Source organism: Oryctolagus cuniculus, chromosome 3 (assembly GCF_051225735.1).
Source record: "Oryctolagus cuniculus isolate XC-2025 breed Fujian yellow rabbit chromosome 3, ASM5122573v1, whole genome shotgun sequence".
NCBI classification, from domain to species: Eukaryota; Metazoa; Chordata; class Mammalia; order Lagomorpha; family Leporidae; genus Oryctolagus; species Oryctolagus cuniculus.
The window spans coordinates 183,430,018-183,447,399 of NC_142869.1; the positions used below are offsets into that span (position 1 = coordinate 183,430,018).

General features: G+C 44.5%; 1 protein-coding gene across 2 annotated transcripts in view; it reads left to right on the forward strand.

Moving 5' to 3' along the window:
- The window catches only part of KDM7A (lysine demethylase 7A), a 97,048-nt gene that overhangs the window by 24,446 nt on the left and 55,220 nt on the right, over positions 1 to 17,382 (forward strand). The gene's annotated exons all lie outside the window — the stretch shown is intronic.

Consider the following 17,382-nt stretch of genomic DNA (forward strand, 5'->3'; position numbering starts at 1 on the left):
AGTGGTTAAGTTGCCAGTTAAGATGCCCATGTTGGGGCTGGATTGTGGTGTAGCGGGTTAAGCTGCCGTCTGCCACTCTGGTGTCCCGTCTGGGTGCTGATTTGAGTCCTGGCTGCTCCACGTTCAGTGCAGCTCCCTGCTAATTTTCTTGGGAAAGCAGTGAAAGATGGCCCAGGTGCTTGTGCCCCTGCACCCTTATTGGAGACCCAGATGAAGCTTCCGGCTTCGGCCAGGCTCAGCCCCGGGCCTTGTGGCCATCTCTCCCTCCTCCTCCCCTTCCCCCTCTCTCCTCCTCCCTCCCTTTTTCCCCTCTTACCTCCCTCTTCCCCCTCCCTCCCTCTCCCTCTCTCTTTCCTTCCCTCCCTCCCTCTCTCCTTCTCCCTCCCCTCCCCACTCCCTTACTCCTTCGCTCTTTTTAATTTTGTCTTTCAAATAAATAAATAAATCTGAAAACAAAGAGATGCCCATATCTTATGTTGGAGTGCCTGGGTTTGATTCCGAGCCCTGGCTCCTAATGCCAGCTTCCTACCAGTGCATACTCTGAGGGGCAGTAGTGAGGGCTCAAGTGGTTGGGTTCCTGTCACCTCTGTTAGAGACCCGGATTGCACTCCTAGCTTCGAATTTTGGCCTAGCCCAGTCTCTGGCCTTTGCAGGCATTTGGAGAGTAAAGTAGCAAATGAGAGCCAGCTCTCAATCTTTTCCCCTCCCCACAAATAAGGGGAGGGGAGGAGAGGGAGGGGGCGGTGAAGACAGGAAAAATGAGTATAAAGGAATAACTGACAGTGGGAATGTTGCTGCTGCCACCACTGGAGACTCCAGTCCTATAACCAGAGACAGTGTTGTAAGTTACAGTGCACTAAATAAATCCTGGTGCTAGCTTTCCATTCTTTATGCAGTAAGAGTTTTTACTGATTTGACAGATATTTTTATAGGTCTTGGAACAGTTGTGGTTTCCCCACTGATGATTAAGATGGCTCTGCACAGTCTCAGCTTGCAAGACTGTGTTGTGGCCTTACCCTGCCAGGCAAAGCAAGGACTGCTCGTATTTTTCTTTTTTTTTTTTTAAAGATTTATTTATTTATTTATTTGAGAGGTAGAGTTACAGACAGTGAGAGGGAGAGACAGAGAGAAAGGTCTTCCTTCTACTGGTTCACTCCCCAAATGGCTGCAATGGCCAGAGCTGCGCTGATCTGAAGCCAGGAGCCAGGTCCTTCTTCCTGGTCTCCCATGTGGGTGCAGGGGTCCAAGAACTTGGGCCATCTTCTGCTGCTTTCCCAGGCCATAGCAGAGAGCTGGGTTGGAAGAGGAGCAGCTGGGACTCGAACTGGCTACCATATGGGATGCTGACACAGCAGGCGGAGGATTAACCTACAGCACAGGCCCCTCATATTTTTCTTACATTTGGTAGTCATCTATCATCTGACCTCTAGTGGCTATTAAGAACTACAAGATAGGCCAGCGCCGTGGCTCAATAGGCTAATCCTTCACCTGCGGCACTGGGACCCCGGGTTCTAGTCCGGTTGGGGCGCTGGATTCTGTCCTGGTCACTCCTTCCCGGTTGCTTCTCTTCCAGTCCAGCTCTCTGCTGTGGCCTGGGAGTGCAGTGGAGGATGACCCAAGTGTTTGGGCCCTGCACCCCATGGGAGACCAGGAGAAGCACCTGGCTCCTGGCTTCGGATCAGCGCTGTGTGCCGGCTGCGTTGGCCATTGTGGGGTGAACCAATGGAAAAGGAAGACCTTTCTCTCTGTCTCTCTCTCTCTCTCACTGTCTACTCTGCCTGTCCAAAAAACAAACAAACAAACAAACAAAACTACAAGGTAGACTTTGAGGGACAAGCCATCTTTTGAATGGATGAACATTCTTACAGATGACCTAATTTATGTATTACCCTGACTTGTAGGCTTTAAACTGATCCACTGGTTGATGTTAACCTTTTCTGAACAACTCAGGACTACCCATTTTGCTATTGACAGGTACTTCTGCTTTGTAATTATATTGAAATTAATTTGAGATCTTTGGCTCATGCATGATATCTCCTGCAGGGATACTTGTGACAGGTCATGTTAAGATTTCCATGGTCCAAACCCTAACTTTAACTCATCCTGCATCAACAGTGAAGAACTAAGGCAAGGATATTAAGTCCCCCTTAGAATACTATCTTCGTTTCTGTCCCAGCAGCACAGTCTTTAATGTGAATCCTTTCTCGTGGCTTGATGCGTGGTCTTTCCCTTAGAAGCAGGGTGGGGGCTACTCGTGAGATGAAAAGGTCACTGGGAGAGAGCTATGCTTGATCTACTTTGGTTGATAGTCACTCATGACTGACGCATTAAGTGTCCTAGATACCAAAGTTTCTGACTTTCTATTCCTGTTATCCCACGATGTGATCTTTTAGCTCTGCATATATTAAATCTTCTTTATGTGTCATTTGGTCCTAGAAAATATCTTTCCTCCCTATACTCACAATGGGAAATAAAATAGTCATCTGGATTGAAATGCTTCTGATGTTTATGTGTTCATCTTTTTTTTATTTTTTATTTTTAGACAGGCAGAGTTAGAGAGAGGTCTTCCTTTCCGTTGGTTCACCCCCCAAATGACCGCTACAGCCGCCGCTGTGCCGATCTGAAGCCAGGAGCCAGGTGCTTCCTCCTGGTCTCCCATACGGGTGCAGGGCCCAAGCACTTGAGCCATCCTCCACTGCCTTTCTGGGCCACAGCAGAGAGCTGGACTGGAAGAGGAGCAACCAGGACAGAATCCGGCGCCCCAACCAGGACTAAAACATGGGGTGCCGGCACCGCAGGTGGAGGATTAGCCTAGTGAACCGTGGCGCTGGCTTATGTGTCCATCTTTTAAAAGTTGATTTCTATGCAAGCCAAAGTACAGTGAAGCATCATCTCACTCCGGTTCCATTTGCTGTTATCAAAAAGACAAAAATTACCAAGTCCCGGTGAGGGTAGAGTAGAGGGAACCCTTATACACTGTTGGTGGGAATGTAAATTAGTACCACCATTGTAGAAAACAGTATGCAGTTTCCTCAGGAAACTAAAAATAGAACTACCGTTGGATCCAGCAAGCCCACTACTGGGTAAATACTCCAAGGAAATGGAATCACTTTGTCAGAGACACAGCTGCACTGCCATGTTTACTGCACACTATTCACATTAGCTAAGAAATGGAATGAATTTAAATGTCCTTTAACTGATGAGTGGATAAAGAAAATATGGTGCATATAGACATTTGAATATTATTCAGTCAGAAAGGATGAAATCCTGTCACTTGCAACAGTATGGATAGAACTGTCATGTTGGCTGAAAGAAACCAAGCCCACAGAGGCAAATATCACATAATCTCACTCATATATGGAATATAAAAAAAGTTGATCTCATGGTAGTTAAGAGTGTAATGATGGGGAGAGTAGGGCTGGCGAGGGATGGGGTAAGGTTGATTAAAAAGTACTAATTATAGTTATATAGGAGTAAGAAATTGCTGTGTTCTGTTGCAAAGTAGGGGACTATGGATAATGATAATGTACTTGTATATTTCTCTTTTTAAAAAGCCAGGTAAAAGGATCTTGAATGTTTTCACTATGATGAAGTGTTAAGTTTTTGAGGAGAGAGAGATGTTTACTTGATTGGACACTATGCAGTGTGTATATACATGTATCAGAACATCACATTATACCCCATAAATACATATGATTTTCATGTGTCAGGTAAAAATTTTTAAACAGTATTTATTTCTGTAGATAATTATTCTTTTACTAGATACCTTGTTTAGGAAGTGAAATCAAAAAAAATTTTAAAAAGGAATAAAAAAAGAAAATGAAATTAAGATAGGGACACTTAGGGTTTTTTTTTTTTTTTTAAATTTTTTGACAGGCAGAGTGGACAGTGAGAGAGAGAGACAGAGAGAAAGGCCTTCCTTTGCCGTTGGTTCACCCTCCAATGGCCGCCACGGCCAGCGTGCTGCGGCCGGCACACTGCGCTGATCTGATGGCAGGATCCAGGTGCTTCTCCTGGTCTCCCATGGGGTGCAGGGCCCAAGCACTTGGGCCATCCTCCACTGCACTCCCGGGCCACAGCAGAGAGCTGGCCTGGAAGAGGGGCAACCGGGACAGAATCCGGCGCCCCGACCGGGACTAGAACCCAGCGTGCCCGTGCCGCAAGGCGGAGGATTAGCCTAGTGTTCCGCGGCGCTGGCCACTTAGGTTATTTGAAAGGAAAATGAAATAAATTGAATATAGCATGCAAATCTGTAATGAATAGAGACCTTTTCTATACATTAGAGTTATGCTTGCAACTGAGGCTGAGCAGTCAAGAATACTGCGTTCTTTTTTTTTTTTTAAACGTTTATTTATTTGAAAGGCAGAGTTACGGGGTGGGCGGGAGAAGGGTAGAGAGAGATCGACCGTCTGTCTGCTGGCTTATTCCCTAAGTGGCTGCAGCAGCTGGGGCTGGCCCAGGCCAAAGCTGGGAGCCTGGAACTCCACCCCTGACTCCTACGGCAGTCGAGGTGTTGCTGAACGGCGCTCCAGATTGGATGGAGGCAGTGTGGTAGAACTCCCAAGCTGGGTCCACTTGCCCGACCTGCAGAAAGCCGGTCACTGACATCGGGGTGTGGAAGGAAGTAGGTATCTGCTGCAAAGCACGGAGCCTGGAGCGCTGTCGCTTATTCCTGGGCTCCCTGGAGGTAGGAGTGAAGGTTGTTAAAGCCTGAGATTGGGCCCGAGAGGTGCGTGGTCAGCTCGTGTCCAAGCTCCTGGTTGGTCAGTGGGCTCCTGACCTTTCTTTGATTGGTCAGTGATGCCGTGTTCTTTAGGGAATTTATGTGGCCACATGGGTTCCAGTTGGTCTGGGGGTTATGTGGAGATGGCAGTTGTATTCTGCCAGGATCTGGAATTCTCCTACATAAACCACCCCAGGACAACACTGGCCTTCAAGGTTCTTATCTATTGGAGAAGCACATGACTTCTTGAGTCTGGTGATTAGAACCTTGTAAGGCCAGCTGTGTCATTCCTGCCAGTCAGTGAATTCCTTTAGATAGAGGACAAGCAAGGACATCCTGGGCTCAGTGGGACAGACAAGAGGCTGGGTGCTGTCTCAGCAGGTACCCAAGCACACAAGCCATCTTCCACTGCTTTCTTAGGCACATCAGCAGGAAACTGGATCAGAAATGAAGCAGCTAGGACTCAAACTGGCATTCATATAGGATCCTGACATTGCTGGCAATGGCTTAACCTGTTGTGCCATGATGCTGGCCCCTGCATTGTTTTTAATCAACAAAAAACATGGAGGGGGCCGGCACTGTGGCATAGTGGGTAAAGCTACCACCTGCAGTGCCAGCATTCCATGTGGGCACTGGTTTGAGTCTCAGCTGCTGCACTTCCAATCCAGCTCTCTGCTATGGCCTGGGAAAGCAGAAGATGGCCCAAGTGCTTGGACCCCTGCACCTGCATGGGAGACCCAGAAGAAGCTCCTGGCTCCTGGCTTCGGATTGGTGCAGTTTTAGCTGTTGTGACCATTTGGGGAGTGAAACAGCGGATAGAAGACCTCTCTCTCTGCCTCTCTGTAACCCTGCCTTTCAAGGAAATAAATAAATCTTTAAAAAAAAAAAAAGGAATAACATCCTAAAAGAAAAATCCATCAATTCTCAATTTGTCTCTCTCACATTCTTCTATGCCTGTTTATTTATAAAAATCATATTTAAAAAGACTCCAAGATAGTTGCCCAAGCTAATGCCTCCTCAGTGTGCTTGATATTCCTGCTTTATGTCAATCAGTAAATATTTTGTAGGATCACCATGTAATCAGCTTTAGATAGATCTGGGGGAACAGGACATTCTGAATTATTAAATATTTAATCATACCTTTAAGGAGCTTAAAGTCTAATTGTAGTAATGAAGTTTCCATTGAAGGGTTTGTGAATAAGTTAGTGGGTAAGCCTCTGTGCTAGGGTTTTGGCGTAATAGTTCCCCAATGACATTTCTTTGTCCAACTGGCCACAAAAGAATCACCTGGGAACTTGTCAGGAATAAAGATTACTGGGCTCCACCCATTAACTTTGGTCAGCCAATCAAAGGCTCAGGAATGTATCTGTCTTTCCTCCTCCCTCCCTCGCTCCCTTTCTTCCTCTCTTCCTCTCTCTTTCAGTTTGCAATGCACAATGCTTATTTCAAAAGCTGTAGGATATACGGCAAAAAGCAGTTCTTCCATTCTTCCCTGTCTTCCATTATGCTTTCATTCAGTTTTCTTTCCTAGAGGCAACTCTGTTACTAATTTCTCCAGTAGCCGTCCGTGCGTTTACAAAGGTGTGGGGGGTGGGGTGGGGTGGGGGGGCATATAATACAACTGTTGTGCACCTGGCTCCTGTTGCGTTGCAGCATATTTTAGAGATCTCCCATCTCCCTTCATTCTTTTGAAAGGCTGCCTGGTAGCCACTTGTAGAAGCTGTGCAGGAGCTTCTGGTGCGCAGCTAGGCCTAAGAGCCACAGATAGACGGTTAAAGGGCTTTAGAAGAAGTTTTCTTGGAGGTTAATTCCTTGACTCTCACATTGTGCATATACTTCTAGATTCAAACAAACATATGCCTCATGTTTATTCCTTGCTGCAGTTATGAATTCATCAAAAATACATGAAGGCATTAATGAGGAGGTACTATGTGATGGTAAAATCAGCTACAAACAGAATTTCTCCGTTCTCCACGCTGGTCTCAGTGTGCTCACGCTGTTCCACCTTTGCTTGATGCTAAGGGAGGTGAGGCGAACAGAGAAGGCAGAGGTAGATAGCAAACTACACCATACAGCTTGCTCTAGAGTCACTTTCTTTTTTTGCTCTGATACTGTGAGTAATATAATGTATGGAAACATTCACATCTATTATAGATCCTCACATATATAACTTCAGATATTTAAAAGCATTGTTAGGGGCCCCCCTTGTGGCACAGCAGGTCTAGATACCATCTGCAGTGTTGATATCCCATGTGGGCACTGCTCGTCTTCTGATCCAGCTCCCTGCTGGTGTCCCTGGGAAAGCAGCAGAGGGTGGCTCAAGTCCCTGTGGGAGAACCAGGTGGTCTCAGGTTCCTGGCTTCAGCTTGGCCGTTTGGGGAGTGAACCAGCAGATGGAAGACCTTTCTCCTCTCTCTAACTCAGCCTCTCAGATAAATAAATAAGGGCATCGTTTTCATTTTGTTAAGCACACCTTTGTGATCCTGTTGGCTGGGCCTGGTGTTGTGGCACAGCAGCTAAGCTGCCGCCTGTGATGCTTGCACCCCACATGAGGAAGGGGTCAGGGCCCAGCTGCTCCACCTCTGACCCAGCTCCCTGCTTGTGCACCTGGGAAAGCAGCGGAAGATGGCCTGAGTGCCTGGGCTCCTGCCACCCACATGGGAGAACCAGATGGAGTTCCTGGCTCCTGGCTTCAACATGGTCCAGCCCCAGCTGCTGCAGCCATTTGGGAGTGTCCCAAGTAACTCTGCCTTTCAAAAAAATAAATCTTAAAAAAAAAAAGGAGAAATTGATGTTGTTTCCCTTCATCCCTTTTTTCTTGTGATTTAAGGGGCTGGTGTTGTGATGCCCCTGGGAAGGCAGTGGAGGATGGCCCAACTGCTTGGGTCCTTGCCACCCTCATGGGAGACCGGGATGGAGTTCCTGGCTTTGGCCCTTGCAGCCATTTGGAGAAGATTGACAGGTTGAGTGGTTTTTTTAGAGTGACTAAGGACAGTGCAAAGCAAATTTAGCTTTGTGGACATTTCAGAAATGTTCAACATTTTCTTTCTTTAGAATATTCTCATAGAAATTATAAACTTCTTGAGAGAACAGCTTATTTGTGCCTAGTTATGATTTGCATCGCCATTTGCATTGCCTGCTCTGTGTGCTGTCAGACAGTGACAGGCAAAACAACAAGCATGCTTTCTGTACTGCACAAGCAGAGAGCTTAATGTGTCAGCATGGATCTTATATTTATGTGTATGTTTTACATATTCCCTGTGGAAAAATGTCATTGGAAGCTTATCAGCGGGGCTGGCACTGTGGCATAGTAGGCTAATCCTCCGCCTGCAGTGCCGGCATCCCATATGGGACTGGGTTTGAGTCCTGGCTGCTCTTCTTCTGATCCAGCTCCCTGCTGTGGCCTGGGAAAGCAGCGGAGGATGGCCCAAGTCTTTGGGCCCCTGAACCCTCGTGGGAGACCTGGAAGCAGCTCCTGGCTCCTGGCTTCGGATTGCCCCAGCTCCAGCCGTTGCGTTCATTTGGGGAATGAACCAGCAGATGGAAGACTTCTCTCTCTCTGCCTCTCTCATCTATAACTACCTTTCAAATAAATAAATAAAATCTTAAAAAGAAGCTTACAACAGGATTTTCAGCTTTTTAGGGTGGGTATTTTATATCGAGTATACCCACTGGTTCTTTTTTTTATTATTATTTGGAGAGTAAACTTTTATAATCCAAACAATCTTTTCCACTTATACACACACACACACACACACACACACACACACACACAGAGGGTCTATATAAATTAAGTAGAATCCACAAAAGTACATCTTTTAACAGAAAAAATCTGTTACTTCATGATTTGTCACAAAGGACCATTACAATTCTGTGTCCGTGAGAATTTTGCCACCTTTATCCTTCACTCTTACTCTTCAGCCTCCTCCTTTATTAATTTCATCTCATGCTCTTTGTTCAATTTCTTTTCATGTTGTCTTTCTCCCTGCACCCTCATTAACACAGATGTTCTTAGTTAGCTGGGTGAAGATTACTCAGAAAGCCTTGGGCAGGTGGAAGCATGCACCCAGCTGTTGGACATAGCAGATATATCTAATCTTCTGAGAATACTGTGTACCAGAGCAGTTGGGTTCAGAGTGTACAACTAGTGCAAATCCTTTGCTAAGTATAATGATGCATGTATATATGCTAATAAACAGCTTGATGTGTCAAAAATACTCACTTCAACACCATAAAGGTTGAAATATGCCATACTGAATTTATAAAGAAAAATACTTAATTTTGTGAAAAGTTTTATACATAAGCAAGAAAAGAACAACTTTTGGATTTTTCCAAACCACATATTTAATCATGAATTACCAGCTTGATTCTTTTGACAGTATTTCATATGTACAAATTATAAATTTTTACCTTAGCTGATATCTGATAATAAAGTAACATATTTCAGAGGTGAAGCATTATTAAAAAAAACCTATGAAGAGTTTAAAAGTGAACATGACTATCTTTGGCCCTGCACCTGGCTCTTGGCTTCGGATCAGTGTGATACGCCGGCCGCAGTGCGCCCGCCATGGTGGCCATTGGAAGGTGAACCAATGGCAAAGGAAGACCTTTCTCACTGTCCACTCTGCCTGTCAAAAAAAAAAAAAAAAAAAAAAAAAAAAGAACATGACTGTTGGCATCCTATTACATTTGTTAGGAATGAAAATTTATTAAGTGTGTTAATAAAGTAAGCCTTATATTTATTGACTGGTTTGCAAAATAAGGGTTTTGGACTAACAAAATCATTGCCCTATAGTTTATTCTAAGCTTTTTATGTCTGTTAATTATTGAATTATCCTTTGAGAGAGGTATTGTTATGATCTCCATCTTTATAGTTGAGGCAACAAAAAACAGACAGGTAAAATAAATTATCCACAGTCACACAGCTTCTAAGTGAGTTACCTAGGTTTCTAACATAGGCAGACCACCTCTAGACAGCCTGTATTTTCCTCAACTTAGCCATCACAAATTGATTAAAAATTGAAAACAGTTCTTTTTCTTGAGGCATAGCCATTTGAGTGTCTGTGTTATCATCTGAAGAGACACTGGAGAAAAAAAATATTAAGCCTAATCATAAAGCCTACTTTCCCACCTGATCGCTAATGGCCATGTGACCTGACTATATCTAATAGAGCCGTAATAGTACTATATTAAGAACTCATTTATCGCTTAGTATATTTACCATGCTGTTGTTTACTGTACACCAAGCCCCCTGCTTTACATATTTACATACATTGTTCTTCCTTAATCTGAGGGAGAATCCTGCTCTGGGAGATTAAGGAACTTGCTCAAAGTCAAAACTAGTGGAGCTAAAAATCAAGCCAAGTCTTTCTACTTCCAGAATTTGTAAACTCCAATGAGGCCACGTGACACTTGTTTATCTGGTGGCATGGAACTAGACTAGGTATGCCTTGCCTGGCCTGTAGCTGTCCTAAGACATACACTGACCTTAGAGTTAGGATGCGAAAGGAAATATAAAAAGCAACTTAACAGTCTCTCGTCTTCGCTTCCCCTCAAAGGTCATTCCCCTTCCTTTGTTGATGTTAGTGTAGGGTTTTAGAGGTGCGTAATGACGCAGTCCTCTGATTACGTCAAATGCAGCGAGGAGGTAGTGGTTAGGTGCTTTGGAGGTAAAGGTGAACTTTGGATGCATGGTGAAAATTTGTACTGAGGCAAATTTTCCATGTATAAATTTCATTACCACAATTTTCCACCATCTATGGAAAGATGAAAAATCTAATTTATATGTTGAAAATTTTCCTTTTTTACCAATTGTTGCCTTTAGTTCTTATGCTTAATTCTTAAAAAAAATTCACGATGAACAGACTCTTTAAAAACTTTACCACAATATGTTGGTTTTCAAATAAGTTTCTAGCACAATTAATAACCAACAGAAGGCCGGCGCTGTGGCTCTCTAGGCTAATCCTCTGCCTGTGGCACCTGCACCCCGGGTTCTAGTCCCTGTTAGGGCACCGGATTCTGTCCCGGTTGCTCCTCTTCCAGTCCAGCTCTCTGCTGTGGCCTGGGAGTGCAGTGGAGAATGGCAAGTGCTTGGGCCCTGCACCTGCAGGGGAGACCAGGAGGAAGCACCTGGCTCCTGGCTTCAGATCGGCGCAGCGCGCCGGCCATAATGCGCCAGCCGTAGTGGCCACTTGGGGAGTGAACCAACAGAAAAAGGAAGACCTTTCTCTCTGTCTCTCTCTCTCTCACTGTCTAACTCTGCCTGTCAAAATAAATAAATAAATAAATAAATAACCAACAGAAGTTTACTGGGAGTATTGTTGTAGCTGAGTTCAGGAAGCAGGATTTATAAAACAGTTCAACATTAGGCCAGAAATGCGTCAATAGAATGTTGAAGGACTTTCTGTGGGGTGACCAAGTGAAGTTTCACCAAAGAATGAGTGGCTTTGGAGACTAGACTGTGTAAGAGAGCTTGGGGGAGAATGGGAGAACCTTTAAAGCATCACGAATACCTAATGAAGTTCACTGACAGTTAAGATCTTAAGGAATTTGACCACCCACTCTTGGGACACCAAGCATAGAGAATATAAATGGGAGCTTTATCCTGGAGGGAAAAAGAGAATGTTTGGCAGATCCCAGGGAATTCTGGTTAGTCATTAATTTAATTCTGTTCTCATCAAGTGTCAAAAAAAGGCCAGCTAAGCAACAATTTCAGAAGACTAAGACAATAGCAAGTGCTAAAGTTGTCACTGCCCCCACCAAATGGCTGCAAGGCTGCTCTTCTATAGATGGAAGGGATTCTGCAAAGGTCAGAATGTCACCCATAGGGAAATACCCGCCTGCCACCCAGCCCCGGGTCTCATACACGTTGACCAGTTTGCTGTTAGGAAAAAGTGGGACAGCTGGCTTATGCTGGAAAGCTTCACATGGGAAATGAGGAGGAGAGACAAAAGAAAGTTATGTGCCAGATTGGAAAGGGATTCTTAGAAAATTTGCTTTCACAGTTGTGCATTTGGTGTGTCCTGTTATTTATTCTTAACATATTTGTTAAAACTGTAGTGATTCTGTAATTCTTTCAGTGGAGGAGGTAAGGGAGGGTAACGTGGGTGGGTGTGATAAAGACAGGGAGAAGTGACGCCTGGCTCTGAGAGAAGTGTGCCGAAGCTCCTCTCTCCGGGCCCGCAGGGCCTGAAATGCTCTCCTTTGTTTAGGGACATTAGATTTTTTTGTTTAATTTGATCTTTTATAGTTATATGCTTAAAGGACTGTTTTTTCAGATTTACTAATTTTTCAGATGTATTGTTTTTCTGATTTACCAAATGTATTAAGTCCTGAAATTTCAAAACAGATGTAGCCATAAGTGTTTTGCCAAGTGATGAGGATTGATCAAAACTTGAAGATGTCACTGACATTTTAACAAAATACATGACATGGAGTGAGGGTGGGGCTGAAGAGTAATGCTCAAGAGAGGGACTCGGGGCTCTTTGAGGACTAGCAGCCAAGTTTGTCCAGAGCGTGCTTAACTGATGAGAACCCCCCTGTCTCATCCGGCTTCCCCGTGACTAGTGAGCCTCCCTATTTATGTATCTTGGATGTTCATAAATAAGTTTATGAAATGCGCTGGTTTAGTTTAACCAGGACACATCTGACCTTCTTTTCTTACTTGATTCTTTTGATGTTACCAGCACTTTTTAAAGGGTGAGGAATGGTGCCAAAGTCAAGTAGGGCAAGGTCTGTGCAGACAAGCTGTTTCTGAAAGTATCCGATTGACTTCTGAGACCTGGGGCTCCTGTTCTTCCAGGGAGCCCACAGCACCTGTTAACACCAGCGAACCTCATTGTCCAAGACAGTCTGGTTTTGAACTTTGTTTCACTCAAGTAGCAGCAGCTCTCACACTTCTCACTTGTTTACAGTGGTGTTTTTTTTTCCCATTTTAAAAAAATTTATTATTATTATTTTTTAAAGATTTATTTATTTGTTTGAAAGGCAGAGTTACAGAGAGGCAGAGGCAGAGAGATCTTCCATCCGCTGGTTCACTCCCCAGATGGCCACAACGGCTGGAACCATGCCGCTCCGAAGCCAGGAGCTGCTTCTGGGTCTCCCATGTGGGTGCAGGGGCCCAAGGACATGGGCCATCTTCCACTGCTTTCCCAGGCTATAGCAGAGAGCTGGATCAGGAGTGGAGCAGCTGGGACTCTAACTGGTACCTGTATGGGATGCCGACACTGCAGGTGGTGGCTTTACCCGCTATACCACAGCGCAGGTCCCTCTTTGTTCCATCTCGACCACCCAGTTATCGCTATTTCAGACTCTTCTATCTTAGAAATGTCAGATTCTAAGTATTCTACTCTTTGAACATAATCTCTGTTCTAGGCCCTCCACTGAGCCAGTGCTGGGAGCACAGTGAAGTCCCCTCAGATCATTTCACTTTCCGTTCACTACCCTCTGTCTTCATGCCCCTTCGGTCCTGCTTAAACTTCATGGGTTATTGTTATATTAAATCCTTGTGAATATCCTTACCTCCCTTTCTTTACCTACATTAATCCTAACTCCTACTCTGGATCTATACCACATGCTAAACATTGCTTGGTGCGGGGTGGGGTGGTGGGGTGGTGGTGACAAAGCATGAGACCCTGAAAGAGAGGTCTGGAATTCACTGTTTCTTCCAGACTACCCTTTCCTTTCCTCATACCTGTCTGTCCTTTCCGTCCTCAGTTAATTATTGCACACCAAACCAAACAGGCACTTTCTGACTGTAGTGTTAAGCCTAATTTATCTGTTTTTCTTTTTGTCTGTTGTGCTTTTGAAGTTGGGTCCAGGAAACCATCTAGTGGTGATCCAAGGATGTGAAGATTTACTCCTGTGCTTTATTTTAGGAGCTTTTTAGTTTTGGTTTGCACATACAGGAAAACGACTCATCTGAGTTAATCTTTAGAGTACAGGTGTTTAGAAGGGGTCTGAAGCATTCTTCTGCATGTGTATTATCTTAGTACCATTTGTTGAAATGATTGTTTCGTTATTGAATGATCATGGTACCTTTGTGAGAAATCAGTTGGCAATAAATGTAAGGGTTTATTTCTGAGCTCTCAGTTCTCATTACACTGATCTATATGTCCATCCTTATGCCAGTACCATGCTGTCTTGATCACTGTAGCTTTAAGAAGTAGTTTTTGAAATTGGGAAGTATGAATTCTCTACCCAGTGATTTTTTTTAACAAAGATTTATTTACCTAATTGAAAGGCAGAGTTACAGAGAGGCAGAGGCAGAGGCAGAGGCAGAGAGAGAGAGAGAGAGAGAGAGAAAGAGAGAAAGAGGTCTTTCACCTGCTGGTTCACTCCCCAAATGGCCACAGCAGCCAGAGCTGGACCTATCTGAAACCAGGAGCCAGCAGCTTCTTCTGCTTCTCCCACGTGAGTGCAGGGGCCCAAGGACTTGGGCCATCTTTTGCTGCTTTACCAGATACACTAGCAGGGAGCTGGATCAGAATTGGAGCAGCTGGAACTCAAAGCGGCACCCGTATAGGAGGGTGGCACTGTAGGTGGCAGCTCTACCTGCTATGCTACAGTGCTGGCCCCTACCCAGTGATTTTTTAGATACATGTGTTGTGTAGTGTGTGTGTGTGTGTGTGTGTGTGTGTGTGTAAGGCAGGCCAGGGTGCAGGGAGTGAAGGGAAGAGAGATCTGCTGTCCATCGGTTCACTCCTCAAGTGGTCTGGGCCAGGCCAAAGCCAGGTCTCCCATCCAGCAAAGAGCTGGATCAGAAGTGCTGATATGGATGCCAGTGTCACAGGTGGTGGCTTCAGCTGCTACATCACAATGCTAGCCTCAATCCATCCAAATCTTTTGTCCATTTTTATTGGGCTCCTTTTTATTTTTATTTCATTATATTGTGGGTATAATTCCTTTGATAGGTATCTGTATTGCAGTGTCTTCTTTTGCTTACCTTTTAACTCTTTATAGTTTAATGAAAAGAAATTTTAATATCACTGAAGTTACAAGTCTTATCCCTTAATGGATAGTGCTTTTTGTGTTTGGACTAAGACAGCCCTTCCTTCCATGAAGTCATAAAGGTATTTTCTGTATTATTACATTCTTGTACTTCCCCTGTTGTGTTTTTTAATCTGTTGTGAAGACAGCTTTTTGTTGTGGGACAGGTGTCTGATTTCACTGAGTTTCCTGTCCAGCCGCGCAGCCCTGCATTGAGAATGCTAAGCTGCTGTGTGCTCTTATGTTATACCTAAGTGTGCACAAACGCATGGCTTTGTTTTTGGGTGCCAGCATCTGTTCCATGTTGTCTCAACTCCTGTAAATAAGTCTTGATGCATGGCAGACGTTTTTGTTTTTTCTAAGATTGCCTTGCACTCCTGTTTTCACCTATCTGAGAGGCAGAATGACAGAGAAAGTGCTCTTCCATCCACAGATTCACTTCCCAAATGCCCACAACAGCCAAGGCTGTGCCAGGAATTCCATCAGGTTTCCCAGGTGGGTGGAAGGGATCCACGTACTTTGGCTATCACTACTGCCTACCAGGGGGTGCATTAGTGGCAGAATGAATTAGAAATAGAAGTAGATGGGGGACCAGGATGAAGTTCTTGGCTCCTGGCTTTTGGCCTGGTTAGGCTGGGCTATTGCCACCATCTTGTGAGAGTAAACCAGTGGATGGAAGAGGGTGCCTCCCCAGCTCCCCCCCAACTCTGTCCTTCTAATAAGTATCTACATCTTAAAAAAAAAAAAAAAAAAAGAACAGAAACAAAGAAAGAAATGGAAGCAGGACTCATGGGCTTTGATATGGGATGTGGGTATTCCAAGTGGTGGCTTAACCTGCCGTGCCACATCTGTCCCTGCCTTGCATATTCTTGTCCCTTATAATTACATCAAACTACATCACATCAGCTTGTCAGGGGCCACAATTTTTTTTTTTAATTTTTTAGAAGATTTATTTATTTGAAAGAGTTACACAGAGAGAAGAGAGGCAGAGAGAGAGGTCTTCCATCCAATGGTTCACCCCCAATTGGCTGCAATGGCCGGAGCTGTGCTGATCCGAAGCCAGGAGCTTCTTCCGGGTCTCCTGTGTGGGTGCAGGAGCCCAAGGACTTGAGCCATCCTCCACTGCCTTTCCAGGCCATAGCAGAGAGCTGGCTCAGAAGTGGAGCAGCTGGGACTCGAACTGGCGCCCATATGGGATGCTGGTGCTTCAGGCCAGGCATTAACCCTCTGCACACAGTGCCGGCCCCCACAAGTTTTGATTAGTTTTAAATTGTGACTATAGGCGCCAGTGTTGTGGCACAGTGGGATGCTGGGTTGAGTTCTCTTTCACTTTGGATCCTGTTTCCTGCTCCAGCACTTGTGCAGGTGGCAGAAGATGGCTGCAGTATGTGGGCACCTGCCACCCTTGGAAGAGGCCAGATGGAGTTCCTGGTGTCTGGCTTTGGCCCCAGCCTAGCCCTGGCTGTTGCAGCTATTTTGGGAGTGAACCAGTGGATAGAGAATCTCTCTGTCTCTCTCTCTCTTTCAAATAAATAAATAAATAAATAAATTTTAAAAATTGAATCCAAAATTCACTTTGGGAAGAATTAATATCTTCATTAAATTTCAAATCTGTTATCATAACGTGTATCTCAGTTTATTTAGGTCTTCTCAGAAATCTGTATAAAAATGTATTATAATTTTCCTTAAAGAAATCCTGCATGGTTTTTTAAGTTTATTCCAGTATATTTGATATTTTTATGCAATTATACATGGTATTTTGTTTCACTTTTAGCTTTATATTGTTGGAATATAGAAATAGCTTATTATGTATTAATATTATATCGGTCTTTATTGATTCTTTTAATGTATGTATGTATTTTACATTTTCTGCCTATGCAGCCATAGCATTTGCAGGTGACAGGCTGTTCAGATGTTCTGTTTTTTTTTGTGACTCAGGCTTGCTCATGTCTGTATTTCTAAATCTCTTAGCATAAAACTGTTCAGAATACCCTCTTTTACATTTAATGTCTATAGAATTAATTGTTTGTCATTACTAATATTGGTTATTTATGTCTTCTTTCTATTATCTTGATCTTGATAGAGGTTTGCCCCTTTTATCTTTTCAAAGAGTCAAGTTTTGTTGGAGTAGGCATTTGTCTTAGTGATGGAGATGCCAGTTGGGGACCCTGCATCCCATATCTGAGTGCCTGGGTTCCAGTCCCCACTCCTGGTTCCACATTCCTGCTATTCGCACCATGGAGGCACCAGGTGATGAAGCAGTTGGGTCCCTGCCTCCTACATGGAAGACCTGGATTGAATTCCTGGCTCCTGGCTTGGACCTGGTTCACACCAGGGCATTTGGGGAGTACACCAGCTGATGGGAGCTCCCTATGTCTCGGAAATTAAAAAAAAAATTCTGGAGCTGGCACTGTGACATAGTGGGTAAAACCACCACCTGCAGCACCCAGATCCCAAATGAGCACTGTTCAAGTCCCAGCTGCTCCACTTCCAATCCAGATCCCTGCTAATGCACTTGGGAAAGTAGCAGAGGGTGGCCAAGTGCTTGGGCCCCTGCACCCACGTGGGAGATATAGAAGTGTCTGGGTTTGGCCTGGCTCAGCCCTGACTGTTGTGAGCATTTGGAGAGTGAACCAGCAGATGGAAGATCCTTGCCCACGTTCTGTAACTCC